The sequence below is a fragment of the Myotis nattereri genome, assembly GCF_964212035.1.
Source record: "Myotis nattereri genome assembly, chromosome: 2".
NCBI classification, from domain to species: domain Eukaryota; kingdom Metazoa; phylum Chordata; class Mammalia; order Chiroptera; family Vespertilionidae; genus Myotis; species Myotis nattereri.
Genome location: NC_138076.1, coordinates 140233214 through 140245384, shown reverse-complemented (window position 1 = coordinate 140245384; position 12171 = coordinate 140233214). Strand labels below are relative to the sequence as shown.

General features: G+C 40.5%; 1 pseudogene across 1 annotated transcript; it reads right to left on the bottom strand.

Annotated features, from left to right (window-relative positions):
• Window positions 1-1709: 1709 nt before the first annotated feature.
• LOC308513875 (cleavage and polyadenylation specificity factor subunit 5-like) lies at window positions 1710-11707 on the bottom strand (annotated as a pseudogene). The gene is made up of 3 exons: window positions 11675-11707; window positions 2535-2692; window positions 1710-2190 (listed from the first exon to the last, which is right to left on the bottom strand). The product of its transcript is annotated as a cleavage and polyadenylation specificity factor subunit 5-like (transcript).
• Between the last annotated feature and the right edge of the window lie 464 nt (window positions 11708-12171).

Below are 12171 nucleotides of genomic sequence, written 5' to 3'. Positions count from 1 at the left end.
AGAGAGGGAAAGACAGAGAGAAATAGTGATGTGGGAGAAACACAGATTGGTTGCCTTCTGCACAAGCCCCGACCAGGGTTGGGAAGGAACCTGCCACCGAGGTATGTGCCCTTGACTGGAATCGAACCTGGGACCCTTTGGTGTGCAGGCCGACACTTTATCCACTGAGCTAAACCAGCTAGGGCAATAACTGAATATTTTTAAAGCATTGACAAGGTATATTTTCACACTACCAATTAAAAACATTGTTAAGAAAATGTGAAGCAAATGTAGCCCACTTCAAATGCTAGGGTCAGAGATGAAGTTTATGAGTAGCACTCATTAGCATGTCAGGCAATATTAAGTTCTTTATGTAAATTACCAACTGACTAATTGAAGTTATTTCCTGCTTTTAAAAAAATCTGAACATTCTTGGAATACCCTCAGGTTTTTCCAGTTAAACGGATTAGACTGAATGTTGATGTTGAAGACAGGTGGGAGCAAAATAGGTTTTGAAGGAAAAGTACATGAAGCCTTTTGTGGTTGACTTCTTGAAGTTACGTGAAGTGGAATGGGTGTGGAGTCAGATTGTTTAGATCCTGGCTTCATTGCTTATGTATGCCCTGAGCTCATGACTTCAGTTTCTCCCTCTGTAAACTGGGAATTATTCTGCCTCTTATGGTCATTGTGAGGATTCAATCATATAAATATATTGTGGCACTCGGTAGGTGATCAAGAAATGTTCATTTCTTTTTTCTTGGAGACTAAACATACCAGACAATATTAGTAAAGCAATCAGCAAAGCATTCAGCGTTCTTTCCCAGGGTCTTTTGGCTTCACTGGCAGCACAGATCTGTACCGGCAAAGAAATCAGGAGCTGTTTTTAATAAGTTTCACATAAAATTCTTATGCCCTAAGAATGTATTATTACACATAATTATAACAAGTAGATTTTGGATCTAGGGAGCTATATTTTTAAATCTAATAATTACAGAAACTCGCTTGTTCTATATTAACTTGAGGTTGCTAATTTCTTAGTGTAGAGCCAACATGGAATTTTTTAAAGAATAAGAGAATAAGAAGTATGTAGGCTACAAAAAGAACACTTCTATTTTTAGAACCAGTATCCACCAAATGGGAAATGTTGGTGGTGTCTAATGAGATTTTTGTACAAAGATTTGAGAAAATACTCTTGCTTCTATTAACATTTACAAAGATGTATAAATGAATACAGATGATGATTTTTAAGGATTTTATTTGAATCATTCCCCCTTCCAATGTTATTACTGTTTAAAACCCAGAGCATAAATATGCTACAACTGATTAAAGGCCACCATCGAGATGTGATGTTTATATTAGGGACTCTCAACAACTGTTTAACACTCACCTACGCTCATATCAATAAGTTGTGTTTATAGATGTATCCATTACTTCTAAAAAGAATTTTATAAGTTTAATGTGAAATTTTTAAAAATACAAATAGGCCACTTTCTTTAATTTACAAAAACACACGAGTAGAAACAAAAGCAAATTAAACATTCCCACATTTGTTTACACCACTATTTTTTCATATCAACGTCACCATTCAAACACTAGGAAGCAGGTGGCGATTTATGGCTGGGAAAGAAAGAAAACAAAGACAACCTTTCTACCATGTGGATTCTATACTGTGTAGAGCTGTGCTCACAGAGACAGTGTCTCTGGCTTCTCCACTGTGCGGGAGTTCAGTTCTATATAACATGGAAGCTGTTCAAAAGCTGAGGGAGACCAGAAATGATGGGCTTTACCCTGGTGCATTGTCACACCTTTCAAACAACGGTAGGGCTACCAGCTTGTCATTTTTAGGCACTGAAAACAAGGCTTTCTCTTGAAGTTGAACCAAAAACAACTTCTTATGTTCCCTCGGTTTTGAAATATGTGCAGGACTCTATGAATACTGAGGAGGTTCAAAATTTGGTCTCCACCAGTTACCAATACAGTCCCCAATGACCCAGTCTTACAGGACTCCATCCTGATGACTATCTCTGTCATTAACGTTAGTCCTTCAACTTCATCTTCTCCTGGGTTCAGTTCACCACCAGGTAGTTTGAAGAAAGTTGTTCCCAGCTGGAGCAGTAACATTTGGGGTAGCCGGCGCCCATGTACAATCAGAACCCCTTCTACAGTCCTGCTCATCCAATTTTATCAAATTCCTCACTTATGCATTGAAATCTGTCTGCCACATAGAAGCTCTTCCTCCCTCCCTCCCTCCCTCCCTCCCTCCCTCCCTCCCTCCCTCCCTCTCTTCCTTCCTCCCTCCCTCCCTTCCTTCCTTCCTTCCTTCCTTCCTTCCTTCCTTCCTTCCTTCCTTCCTTCCTTCCATTTTATTTTTAAATATATTTATTGATTTTTAGAGATAGGTGAAGGGAGAGAGATAGAAGAACATTGATTGGAGAGCAAAACATCAGATTGGCTGCCTCCTGCACATGCCCTACCGGGTGGGATCCAGCCTGCAACCCAGGCATGTGACCTGATGGGGAATTGAACCAGCTGCCCTTCTGTGCAAAGAACGACACCCAACCAACTGAGCCAGTCCAGCCAGGGCGAGAGGCTCTTTTGTATCAAAAGTATAATTGGTGAGAGGATAGAGGGTGATGGTGGGTTCCAAGGTGAGGGGCTTGGTCTGCTGGGTGTACTTGTTGACACCCCACCCCTCCGCCAGTGGGTCTGCGAGCTATAGGACGTGGGTGGCACCACAGTCTTGCTGGTGAGCAAAGGGGGAGAGATAGGGAGGCAGACTGGCCCGTTTGGGCAGTGGTTATCTGCATCCCACTCAGCAGCCATTAACATAGACATACTCATTCTTAACTCAGTGGTTTACTGATGAACTGAGCAAAAGAAAAAAACAAAGATTGATAAAGGGCAAATTCAGCCCCTTTTCAAAAAATCTGGCAATATTTAAAGTAAAATTATAATGGAAATTTTAACTAAACTTTTAAAACATTGACTAATAATTATATGTAAGAAGTAGTCCTTAAGTGTGCCTATTTATATAATTTTCCACTTGAAATCTTGTTTAACATTTCCCTTATGAAACCTCTAAACGTATTTGTCTCTCTATTTTTTCAAACTAGATCATTTTAAAAATTAAAACCCCTCAATATTGTTCTTTGCTTTTCTGAATTGATATTATTCTATTTATTGACATCTAATATTATTTTACTTAATTATTGAACCATTTATTCACTCAGTTTTAGGTGCATCTCACACTGGAGGGTTTTGGATTTGCCTGTGTGCCTTATGCATAATTCTAGCCAAGGCAGCAGGAGAAACACTTAGAAGTGCATTTCTTTGACTATTCTGAGCAGCCATGGTAACTTGCCTTTAGGGTTACAATCTCAGGGGGAGAAGGGTGGAAGTGAGTTACCAAATGTTGCTCCCACCCCCCAGATCCAGATGTAAAGGAAAGAGGACAGGTGAGGGGTGAACTCCACAGTTACAATCACTGGCATGAGCAAGGAGGCTCTGAGGTGTGAGGATGGAGAGGGCCTTCTCACATCTGTGATTGCAAGTTACTAGCACTCCTCCTCCTCCACTCTTTCTTTGCATTCTTCACTTACGCCTCTGTGACATCCTCGCTTCTTGCCCAAGAAGTCTCAGGTCTGACAAGGGAAGGCTACAAGATCAATTCCAACTCTGCAATTCTATGCTGTTCACTAAATCTTTTTATTTATTAATCTTGATAAATGACAACATGCTTCTTTAAGCATAGATATTACTGTATAATATTTTTGTTAGATTCAATGCATATCTCTTTTTTCTGTTACTGCACTAGTTTTACCTCCTAGCATATCACACATATTTTGCATGCTTAAAATAGCCTCTAACATGAATTCAATTTGTATGAAGTGTAAAGGGAAGAAATGACTCATTTCAGGGACTTCGACAAAAATAAGACTTGCTGCTGACATGGTCTGGTAGGAGGACTGATGAAACCCATGGCCTATATAACTCCTGGGAGGTGCAGGGGCGGGAGGGGAGTCGGGGAGAAAACCAGGCTTCACAAAGTGGGGCCTATTTTAGCCGAGTCTTGACAGCTGTGTAGGAAACAAGGTAGCTCATGGGCAAAAACATGGAAAGTCTGGGGTTTCTTCTGAGAGTGCAAATATGTTACTGTGCATGGAGCTTAGCGTGGGCCTTAACCATTAAACCCTCAGAACAATGAGGTGCTTGGTTCTGGTCAGCATCAAACAAGTCTTAGGAACAAAGCCTGCGGCCTGTGGGCCACAGAAACAGAGTTTTAGTCAAACTAAATGTAACATCGGCCCAGAAAGGCAGAATGACCGCACTGGCCACATCCTTGAGAAGATAGGCAGAGCAACGCCATAGGTGACGTCAGGACCAGGTGCAATGATCACCTACCCCTGTCCTGGCCTCAACCCATCAGTAGAGTCGGAGACCCTAACGCCCTTAGTCACCATGATTAATGATGGCCCCCTATATAACCCATCTCCTGATAGCATCTGAAAATTGAAATCTGCTTTCAAAATCTCTCCAAAAATCATCACTCTACAAATAAGTTGTTTTCCTTTTCCCATATCCGTTTCTGATTTGCATCCAAAGGCATATATTTTAGTTGTATATGTATTTTTATTCCTTACTTTGTGTAATATTAGGTTGAAAATATTAAATAAAATATTCATGGTTCTTTCTGGCAAATTTAGTTATTCTTCTACTACATAAGGTAATTCAACAGGTTTAAAACCCAGGCTTTTTGCAATGAGTTGACAATAATTACCTCTGTATAATGATGGAGTCCCCTTGTTTCTTTTACACTTCTCCACTCTCGCAAACCATCCTGCTCCCACCAAACAGCTGACCCAAGGATGACTCATGTTATTCACACAAACACACCTTTAATTTATTCACGTCCTACATCTGAAATGCCTCTTACTCCATTCAAACTCTTCCCATAAAAAATGTTTAATTAAAAAAAAAAAGCCAAATTACAGGAAATGTTATACACTTCCCCACTGGGATGCCTCTCTCCATGCAAATTCTATTCATTAAAAACAGTTTAATTTTAAAAATATCACTTTATAGAAAACTTGGAAAATACAAGAAGAAATATTACCTGTAAAAGTACTCCCTTGTACTAAATGATATATTTCTGTCCATTTGGCCTAGCCTTTTCTAAAACTAGTTTTTAAAATTGTGTAATCCAGTAATGGCAGAACAGCTTGGACTAAGTCTCCCACAAATAACAATTATGGATTCTGGGCACTCTCCCTCCTGGGAGCACAGCCACGCCTTCTGCCTCTCTCCCCTTCCCAATCTCCTTCCCCCCACCAGGCTGGGTTTCCTTGCCTCTCTCATTCTCCTAAGCTCTGGGGGTCCTTCTTTTGCCTTTGTAACTTGTTTCCTGAGCCCATTTCTTTTACTAATAACTTCTTCTACCTCTGTGAGTTTCTAAATAAACTTCCTCTTATTTAACAAACAAACAAACAAACAAACAAAGAAATAAACAATTACTGACTCTGGACAAAATATAAGAAATAATTAGAGAATGACCAAAAGCAGGCATAAATTGGAGAGAACTCCGCCCTGAGAAAAAGGGAACTACACTTGGTGAGATCCATGTTCACACAGATTTACTCCTGAGGGTGTCCCCTGTGAGTGCTGTGGAGGGCAGCTAGAGCTTAAGCTGGATCTTGAAGCCTGAGGTGTGAGAGGACAGATTCTGGGGCTGCTAGAACAATTGAAAACTGAGGGAAGATTTTGGAGATAAGAGCCATAGAGATGAGAGTCCCCAAATCTGTGTATAAACTTCCTTCAAGCCCTAGCCGGTTTGGCTCACTGGATAGAGCCTGGGGACTGAAGAGTACCGAGTTTGATTCCAGTCAAGGGCATGTACCTTGTTGCGGGCACATCCCCAGTGGGGGGTGTGCAGGAGGCAGCTGATCGATGCTTCTCTCTCATCGATGTTTCTAACTTTCTATCCCTCTCCCTTCCTCTCTGTAAAAAAATCAATAAAATATATTTTTAAAAAAACCCAAAATAAACTTCCTTCAAATTCTTGGATGGCCTCTTAATTGCGCATGCATGGTCTCTGAAAGCCCAGGAAAGCAGCAACTAGAAAATGCTGAGGAGATATTTTGGTTGTTGCCCACCAGGAAAGAGATAGAGTATGGGTTTGAAACCTACCTATATTTTTAGTCCACTTGGCTATTATAACAAAACTAGTAACCCAGTGCACGGATATGTGCACATTGAAAGGAAATAAATTAGGTGGCAGTGGGGCTGGACTAGGCAAGGTGGGCTGGACACACCCTGGAGCCAACCTTCCAAGGTCCCTCCCCAGCTGGCTGCACCTGGGGTGGTGCAGTGAGCAGGGTCCCTCCAGCAGGTTGGGGTCCTTTGGCCTGGTGGAATCGCACGGCTCCATGAGGAATCGGGCTCCCTCCCCTCTGGTTCTGGGGTGCACCACCTGAGAACTGCCACTGCCAAGTCACCGCAGCTTGGCAGCTCCTGCGTTGAGCATCTGCCCTCTGGTGGTCAGTGCGCATCATTTCTACCAGCTGGTTGGATGGTTACTTAGCCTTTTATATATATAGATGCTACAGGCTGGCTTATAAATATTTATTTCTCACAGTTCTGGAGGCTGGAAGTCCAAGATCAGGGTGCCAGCAGGGCCAGGGAGAGCCTTCTTCCAGGTCACAGACTTCTTGTTGTGTCCTTACATCGTGGAAGGATCGAGGGAGCTCTGTAGGATCTCTTTTATAAAAGCACTAATCCCATTTGTGAAAGCTCCACCCCATGACCTAATCACCTCCTAAGGCCCGTTCCTAATACTATAACATTGGGTGTTAGAAATAAATCATGTGAATTTTAGGGAGACACAAACATTCAGACAACAGTACCTACCAACTCAGAGGGGCTTGGTAAACACTTCAAAAAAAGTTTTCTTGGGGAGAGATATAGAAACATTAATGAGAGAGGAACATTGATCAGCTGCCTTCTGCAGGACCCCTACCTACTAAGGGTCGAGCCCGCAACCCAGGCATGTGCCCAGACCGGAATCTCTGGTTTATAGGGCCACACTGGCTGGGCAACACTTCAAGTTTTCAATCAAAACTAGAGAGGGGCCATACCTTTAGAGTAAAATCTATTTTCCAGGACTAAAGTTTTGCTTAGAGGTTAAGAATAAATTGGAAATAGATCCATCATAAAAGTATATTAAGTAAGCTTACAGAAGTTCAGAGTCATCAGCCAGTAACTTAGCTGCCCACTAGAATGGAAATCAGAACACTTCAGAGGAAAATGAATTCATGTTCATGGACAATTATTATCTACAATGTCAAGGATAAAATATATTAAACATGTAGAGAAACAGACAATGTGACTCAAGATCAAGAGAAAAAGTAGTTAATAGTAACAGACCCTGACATGACCCATATGTTAGAATTAGCAGGCAAGAACTTTAAAGCTGTTATAATTTTTTTCAAAGACTTGAAGGAAAAAAATAGTCATAGGCCTCAAAGGTGAGAAGACAGTTGATTTTTAAAAATTTAAGCTTGCAAGACACCTTGATTTTTAAGACACTTGCCTTCCCATACCTGCAAGTTTAGGCTTTTTGTCTCCCTAGCAAGCCACCCCACCCTGAAGTGTATGGGACTGTTATGAAATTGCTTGTCTCATATAAAAAAAAAAATCCTTCTGGCTGGGCCGATGTGGCTTGAGTGTAGACCTATGAGCCATGAGGATACGGTTCGATTCCTGGTCAGGGCACATGCCCTGGTTGCAGGCTCCATCCCTACTGTGGGACATACAGGAGGCAGCCGATTAATGATTCTCTCTCATCATTGATGTTTCTCTCTCTCTCCCTCTCACTTCCTGAAATCAATAAAAATATATTTTTAAAAAACCCTTCTGTTTTATTTGATTTCCTAGTAAAATGAACTCAATTTGTCTGCATGTGCCCTTTTCCCCATCCAGGGCATATGTGCGATGATGGGACACATGAGCTTTTATTTTTAAACAATCACTGGTGTTACTCAAGGCTTGTTCTCTATATGATCACTTATCTATTAATGTAGGATACTGTACCCACGTTTTAGGTTATCACAAGGGATTTTATTTTTGAATTCTCTATTTCTCTTCAGAAGATTAACAACTGATGATAGAATGCAGTATGTCTCAAAACATGGCCCCTGGACCAGCAGTATCAGAATCACCTGGGGACTTGATAGAAATGCAAACTCACTGGTCCCAGCCCAGATTCTAAATACTGAATTAGAAATAGGAGTGAGGCCCAACTATGTCTGAACAAGCTCTCTAGGGCAGTGGTTCTCAACCTTCTGGCCCTTTAAATACAGTTCCTCATGCTGTGACCCAACCATAAAATTATTTTCGTTGCTACTTCATAACTGTAATGTTGCTACTGTTATGAATCATAATGTAAATATGATACGCAGGATGGTCTTAGGCGACCCCTGTGAAAGGGTTGTTCGACAGCCAAAGGGGTCGCGACTCACAGGTTGATAACCGCTGCTCTAGGGAATTCAAGTTTGAGAACCACTGTTTTAGAGGAATGATAAAGCTAACCATTCCTGGGACATTGCTAGGACAAGAAAAATGGTGAATACTACACACTTGGATTATAGTACTCTGATCCCTCTTGGAACATCATGACACGGAAGCACATTTTTTATTCCAGATTTTGCTTTTGAAAGCAGAAATAAGAAACCAGCGTCTGAACAGAAACACTACAAAAAAAGTAGAGACATGGGAAAACAATGTATATTATATGTATAAATTATTGGTAAAATCCATGAGAAAAATCATTTCCTGAGAATTGATCTAAAATGTTCATTTTGTCCCATGAACTGATGTGTTTCTTTGATATCATAATGATGACTCTAATAGTCCATTTTTCCATTTCTAACTTGGTGTCAGGAGTCTTTGCAAAAGTTTTACATTTGATTAAATGCTTCCCCTTATGAAACTCAACCTAGGTTTCCTAGTACAGTTATTCTCAATTTATAATCTGATTCTTATCTCTTATAAAAATAATTTTATAATTTAGCCCTGGCCAGTTGTAGCTCAGTTGGTTGGGCACCGTCCCGAGCAACAAGAGGTTGCCAGTTTCATTCCTTGTCAGGGCACATACCCAGGTTGCGAGCTCAATCCCTGGTTGGGGGTGTGCAGGAGCCAGCAGTTCGGTATTTTTCTCTCACATGGATGCTTTTCCCTCTTCCTTCTTCTCCTTCTAAAAATCAATTAAAAATTTCTATAAAAATTTTACAATTTATAGGTAAAAGTAGTAAAGTTCTGGAAGGATCAAGTCTATCACTACCAAGAAAGTGTAGTGCACAGCTGTGGTCAGTAAATGTCTAAACCAAGTCCTTCATCTAGCTCCTTGGTGCCCCTCTCTCCCACTACTCTTCTTGCTCACTTGTCTATAACCACATCAGCCTTACTGTCTGTCAAACACTTGAGAACATGTGCACCTCTTGGCTTTTGCTTTTGTTGCTCCCTCTGGTTGGAAATTCTCTTTTCCCAGATGTCTGCATTTTTTGTTCTCCCCTTCTTTGAGTTTTGGCTCAAATGTTACTCTCTCAGTGAGGCCTTCTCTGACTAGCTCTCTCCTGAAATCGCTCATCCTTCTCTATTCTTTCCATATTATCTTCTAAATTAGGGTACTTGCTTATTTTCAATCTTTCCCCTCATTGATGTAACCTTCACAAAGCGGGGACTTAATTTTGCCTGTTTTGCTTCAGGGTTTATCGCCACCACAGAGGCAAATGTCAGGCATGTACATGCTAACAAGAACTTATTGAATCACAGAGACAAGTTTGCAGGAATCAGAATGTTTATATTTAACTAGAGGTCCAGTGCACGAATTCATGCATGGGTGGGGTCCGGCCGCCTGCCCCAATGGGGGGCTGATTGGGCTGCGCCTGCAGGGGAGAAGGGCCACGTATGGGCAGCTGGCTGGCTGATCCCACTCCCTATGCACAGGGTGGGTGGGTGGGGGGGGGGGAGGGTAAGAGCTTATTGTAGAGTAAAATAAAGGAAATAGCTTAAAAATATTAAAACCAGAAAACAAAGCTATGCATAGGGTCTGATACACAGACAATACTAAAATCCAGCTCCCTTCCTCCCTGGTTTTCCTTACTACTGGTCACAGTAAAGCAAGTACCGACACCAGAGTTGCAGTCTAGCATGGAGTAAGAATGAGATGGTAGGACTCTAATTTTAAACAAAGGAATAGATGAGACTATAAAACTCTTATGCAGATCATTATGTAACAAGATTAGTGTAATGTGGAGGCTGACAAATGGTTCAGATGACCTCATATTTTGAGTACTATACGTTTTAGAAGCATCCAAATTAGTGATAATCCTGACATTCCAACAACTATAAATTTTAATGGAAACAAGGACTATTGAGAGCAGCAATTAACAAATATTTTCTATGGCAAATGCATTTGTATGTTACACCTATAAACTCCCTGCCACTCTCCCCTATTTTTTTTCTCTGCTAACAACAATTGGAGCTATAGATAGATTAGATTCACATAAGTAGTCAGTGTTCCTGGTACCCATCAGATGTGACATGGTTACAGAGGTGTACTTTTTCCTACTTTCCAATGATTGAAGGAAGTTCTCCAAAAGCTGCCTCGATCTTTTCCCCTTACTGGTCCCAGAGTTAAAAAATTAGGCATTTATGGTAACTATGTAAATTATTCCAAAATTTTGCTTTAAAATATTCTAAGACAAGCATGTCAAACTCGCAGCCCATGGGCTGCATGCGGCCCACAAGGAATATTTTTGCAGCCCAGCCAATAAAACGATATGCAAGAAACATTTTAATAAAAATTTCATAACTTAATTTTTATAATATCCTGTTACACATAATTATTAATAACAAAACACAATGTTTGCCAATGACTGATTACTATAATCGTGTTGCATTCATTTCCCTTACGCACCTTACGCACAGGCGCACCATTTCTCTCCACTAAATACTAGCAGTGAATATTTTAGCAGCCGATAGCCACGTCATGAACTTCGTACTGACTTGTTTGGTATTCGCAACAGGAAATATTTCGCTTTTGGAGAACAAGAAATAGGTTTATTTGCATTACACTTATTAATTTGTGCAGTTATCCAGTGTCTGGTAAGTTAATGTTCAAGAAAAAATATTTTTATTAAAATGTTCTATTATTTTGTTAACTATTACTCATTTATTTCAGCCCTCTGTATTCAGCATGTCTCTATCAAAATAAACCTGTTTCTATGAAAATTGAAGATTTTGGTTTTTTAGGGCCCACATAAACTTAAACCTTATTTGGCCTGTGCTAGCCTTTGAGTTTGACATGCTTGTTCTAAGACAAAACAATACTATTAATGTTTTCTTTTAATTAATCCTTACCCAAGGATATGTTTTTCATTGATTCTAGAGCGCGAGGAAGGGAGGGAGAAAGAAAAATGTTGACGTGAGAAACATCGATAGGTTGTCTCCCACATGTGCCCTGGGGACCAAACCCAGAATCTGGGTACGTACCCTTACCAGGAATCGAACTTGCGATCCTCCCATGCACGTCAACACTGCAACCACTGGGCCATACCAGCCAGGGCAATACTATTACATTTTTTAATACCACAAGATTGTTTGGAATTACTAGTTATCAGCTAGTGAAGCTGAGATTTACATCTACACCTGAATCCAAAGCTTTTTCCACCATGTCAAGTGTTTAAAAATCGGTACCCTAAATCTTAGCTCTATGGACCCCTTTACAAAAGTCTGATTCAAATTGTGTGCTAAAATGCTCTTAAAAAGTTATAAAAACAATACACTTAGACACATGCACAACTGCAAAACACTAGAGAGCACTTATGGTCTACTTAACACTGCCAAGTGACCTTATTTTTGTGTGGAGCTTTTCCTGCCCTATACCTGTGTTTGATATTCTTTAGGGCAGAACATATTCACTCATATAAAATAGTGTAGTACCAACACATTGGCTTAGCACATTTATTATAAAAGCAAGTGCAGATAAGGTGCATCTACTCAGCAGTACTCTAAAACCCATACAGTAACAAATGAGGGGGTCATGCTGTCTTATAGAGGCCTATTTTGAGTATTTCTTTTGGGGTGGGGTCAACTCTATGGGTAATATAAAATACACATTTATCTGTTTTATACATT